This window comes from Chelon labrosus, assembly GCF_963514085.1.
Source record: "Chelon labrosus genome assembly, chromosome: 1".
In the NCBI taxonomy this organism is placed as follows: Eukaryota; Metazoa; Chordata; class Actinopteri; order Mugiliformes; family Mugilidae; genus Chelon; species Chelon labrosus.
The window spans coordinates 35,982,954-35,987,963 of record NC_140337.1 but is presented as its reverse complement, the minus strand read 5'-3'; positions in this window follow the sequence as shown (position 1 = coordinate 35,987,963).

Here is a 5,010-nt window from a genome sequence, read left to right as displayed (position 1 = left end):
TGCATTAACTTTTCACCAAGATCTTGTATTGATGATGGGAGAGTCTGACCACTGCACAAAACCTTCTCCAGCACATCCCAGAGATTCTCAGTGGAGTTGAGGTCTGGACTCTGTGGTGGCCAATCCATGTGTGAGAATAATAATAATAATAATACATTTTATTTAGGCGCCTTTCAGGACACTCAAGGTCACCGTACAAAATTGTTAAAATAAAACACAACGTACACGCAAACATATATATAGAACATATAGTTACATATAAATGACAGCAGATAGAAGTGAGACTATGGAATGGAGTAGGCCTGTCTGAATAAATATGTTTTGAGCAGAGATTTGAAGGTGGTGACTGCGTCAAGTGAGCAGGTGGGAGGGTGAGTTGTTGTGATGAGGGAGGGTGAGTTGTTGTGATGAGGAAGAGTGCAGGCAGGAATGTTTATGTGGAGCAGGTTAGTGAGGTACTGTGGGTGAGGTTGTTTAAGGCCTTGAAGGTGAGAAGTAGGATTTTGTAGGTGATACGGAATTTGACAGGAAGCCAGTGGAGTTGCTGCAGGACCGCTGTTATGTGACTCATGGAGGGGGTTCTAGTGATGATACGTGCAGTGTAGTTTTGAACCAGTTGTAGTTTATGGATGGATTTGTCAGGTAAACCAAATAAAAGGAAGTTGCAATAGTCCAGACGGGACGTGACCAGACTATGGACAAGAGTGGGTAATTGTCAATTTGAATGGAGAAGTTATTTATATTAGATAGGGTGGTTTTGGTGCCAATGAGAAGAATTTCAGTTTTACTACTGTTGAGTTTGAGGAAGTTGGTGGAGAACCAGGTTCTGATTTACTGAATACAGTCTGAGAGGTAAGTGCGTGGAAAGGTGGAGCTGGGTTTGGTGGAAAAGTAGAGCTGTGTGTCACCCGCATAACAGTGGAAATTAATATTGTACCTATGAAATATATGGCCAAGGGGATGAGGTAGATGATGAATAAAAGAGGCCCAAGAACAGAGCCTTGGGGAACACCAGAGAAAAGGGGGGATGGGCGGGATGTAAATGTTTTTAACTGAATGAACTGAGTGCAGCCAGAGAGGTATGAGATGAACCAGTTGAGAGGTGTGTCAAAGATACCGATGGAGACTAGTCTATGGATGAGAATGGAGTGGGAGATAGTGTCAAATGCTGCGGTTAGATCAAGAACAATGAGAATTGAAAGGAGTCCTGAATCAGCAGCCATAAGGAGGTCATTGGTGATTTTTAACAGAGCTGTTTCTGTGTTGTGTAAAGGGCGAAAACCAGATTGAAATTGTTCATATAGGTTATTGTCAGAGAGGTGGGCATGGACCTGAGATGCAACTGTTTTTTCAAGAACTTTAGAGAGAAAAGCAAGATTGGAGATGGGAACAGAGGTTATTGAAATTATTGGGGTCTGCACCAGGTTTCTTGAGTCAGGCTTGTGCACAATTCAGAATTTCAGAATTGGCCGCCATTCAATTCATGAGTTGGAATTTGAATTGAATTGACTCCGCCCCACAGGAAGTTGAATTTGAATTGGAGTTGGAATGACAGGAAGTGGAATTAAATTCATGGCAATTCAAAGAAATTCCACAACAGAAAGAATGTGTTGAATCTCACATACAATTACATTAATTTTGTAATTTAATAGCATAATGTCATTACACATAACTAGTCACTCCTCAACCCTGCATACATTTTGTTCCAACATATAGATAATGATCAAATTCTTGAAATAAATTACTCCCTCAATGTTTGATTAGTTTTGTTCAAAATGTTTTCATCTCAAAGTAATCAAATAACACAAAGTCGTTGTAAATGCAGTTGTCATTTATTCCAATGCAAAACTCATTGAGCAACACTGTTGCATCTAATTCTCAATAGCTCCTCAAATGTTTTATCATTGAGTCTGCACCGTTCGGTCCGGTGTTGACCATCAAATTGTGTAGAAAAGAAGCTTTCAAATAAATGTCCACCTCAAATTGTTTGGCAACCATTTTAAATACTTGGTTAAAGCAAAGCATTCTGGGATATGTAGTCACGTTCCATTGTGTTCCACAAAATTACAATTCCAATAAATCAAACTTAATTATGTGTTCTGTGACTAGAGCTTTTAACATTCATTGCTGGGGGGAAACATTTCCTGTTAATGTAATCTGAACAAGCAGTTCAAACTAATATCATTTATAGAATATGTAATGAAATCATATCTGACACAGCTCTGGAAAAAATTGAGACCACTGCATTTTTTTTCTGAAATCAGCATCTCTACATGTATGAAAGCCATTCCATTCCAGCGTCTGTTGAATTCCATCACAAGCACACCTCATTCTGCATAATGAGGTACTGATTAGGTGATCACCTGAACCAAATCTTATTTAAGGAGGAAAAGTATAAAAACCACTGCTGTGTTCATCACTATCCTGTTGCAATAGGATCAGCTGGATGGCAAAAACAGTGCTATTAGTACCTCAAAAATAATTGGAATCAAATAATAACTATTGACCACGCCAAAAGAGTTGAAAAGAAAAGTTTTGAGTGAGGTAAAGGAAGGTTCAATTCTGGCTTTACTGGCAGAGGGATACAGTGAGCGTCAGGTTGCTTCCATCCTTAAAATTTCTAAGACAGCTGTTCATAAGAACAAGGTCAAGCAGCAGACACTAGGGACAACAAAGCTACAGAGTGGCAGGGGGCGGAAACGACTCTCCACTGACCGGGATGACCGTCAACTCATTCGAATGTCACTCAGAAACCGTAGGATGACATCAAGTGACCTACAAAAAGAATGGCAAATGGCAGCTGGGGTGAAGTGCACAGCAAGAACGGTTGGAAACAGTCTCCTAGGGGCAGGGCTCAAGTCGTGTAAAGCTAGAAAAAAGCCCTTCATCAATGAGAAGCAAAGAAGAGCCAGGCTGAGGTTTGCAAAAGACCATAAGGATTGGACCGTCGAGGACTGAGTAAGGTCATCTTCTCTGATGAGTCCAATTTTCAGCTTTGCCCAACGCCTGGTCGTCTAATGGTTAGACAGAGACCTGAAGAGGCCTACAAGCCACAGTGTCTTGCACCTACTGTGAAATTTGGCGGAGGATCGGTGATGATCTGGGGGTGCTTCAGCAAGGCTGGAATTGGGCAGATTCGTCTTTGCGAAGGACGCATGAATCAAGCCACATACAAAGTTATCTTGAAAGAAAACTTGCTTCCTTCTGCTCTGACAATGTTCCCCAACTCTGAGGATTGGTTTTTCCAGCAGGACAATGCTCCATGCCACACAGCTAGGTCAATCAAGGTGTGGATGAAGGACCACCAGATCAAGACCCTGTCATGGCCAGTCCAATCTCCAGACCTGAACCCCATTGAAAACCTCTGGAATGTGATCAAGAGGAAGATGGAAGGTCACAAGCCGTCAAACAAAGCTGAGCTACTTGAATTCTTGCGCCAGGAGTGGAATAAAGTCACCCAAGAACAATGTGAAAGACTGGTGGAGAGCATGCCAAGACGCATGACAGCTGTGATTAAAAATCAGGGTTGTACTGACTAAGTCCTAAACGAAGTCTAGTACTGGTTGCTAATATGGCGGATTAATTTTAGACGTGCGCCCAGTACGCTCGAACATAGCAGGGCAAAATTACATGAAATAATACAAAATGAATATGGCTCATACACTCCAGCCCCTAATTGCGTCTGCCAGAGCAATTACACCAAATTCAAAAGAGCCATAAATACAAAAAAAAGAGCAAAAAAAACCCAGCCCATTTTAAATGGGAACCAATTACTCTTTAGCTTCATTAAGCAAGCATATTTTAGTTATGGGTCGTTCAATGATGTTTGTCTTGGTCTTCAAACGAACCACACGTACCAGACCTCTCTTATCAGGAAAGGTTTCCAGGACTCTTCCTAGCATCCATGACCCACGTGGTGCTGTGGAATCCGCAACCATGACCAGGTCTCCAGGAACGAAACTCCTCTTCTCCTGGTTCCATTTTTGACGCTCCTGTAAAAGCGGTAAGTACTCGCGGATCCACCTCTTCCAAAAGAGATCCGAGATGTACTGGGTTTGTTTCCACCTTCTCCTTGCGTAAACATCCCTTTTGTCGAACAGTCCTGGTGGGAGAACTGGTTTTCCTTTAAGGAGCAGCAGATGGTTTGGCGTCAATGCCTCAAGGTCGTTGGGGTCCTCTGACAGCCTTGTGATGGGGCGATCGTTGAGCATAGCTCCAGCCTCACAGAGCACGGTATGGAACCCTTCGTCATCCAAGGTTTGCTGACGGAGCACAGAGCACAAAATCTTCCTAATCATCCGTATCATGCGCTCCCAAGCGCTACCATGATGTGACCCAGCTGGAGGGTTAAAGCTCCACTTGATTCCCTTCTTGGACAAGGCTCTTTCAATGCGGTCATGATTCAAAGAGGCTAAGGCTTCTCGCAGCTCCCTTTCTGCACCCACAAAGTTGGTGCCATTGTCGGATCTCAAGTGTGAGACTTGTCCTCTTCAACAGATAAACCTTCGCAATGCGTTGATGCACGAGTCTGAGTCAAGGGAATAGGCCACTTCCAGGTGCACGGCCCTGCTTGTCATGCAAGTGAATACTACTCCATATCTTTTCACGATGCTACGACCTCTTTTCACGTCAACTGGCCCAAAGTAATCTACGCCAACGTTAGTGAACGGCGGTAGATCAGGAACCACTCTCTCTTCTGGCAGGTCTGCCATTTTTTGCTCACCGGTTTTTCCACTATGGAGCTTACAGATGAGGCATCTTGATATGATTTTCCTCACTGCAGTAAGTCCACTTGTGATCCAGTACTTTCTCCTTGTAGCGGAAAGAACATGATTTCTACCGCCATGTCCAAGCTGTAAATGGATATGACGGAGGATAAGGTCGGAGATGTGTTGGTCTTTTGACAAGATGAGAGGGTGTTTAATGTCCTCAGGGATTGCTACCTTTTTCAGCCGTCCCCCAACTCGTAGAAGTCCTCCTTCTAGAACCGGATCCAATTTGAGGATGCTG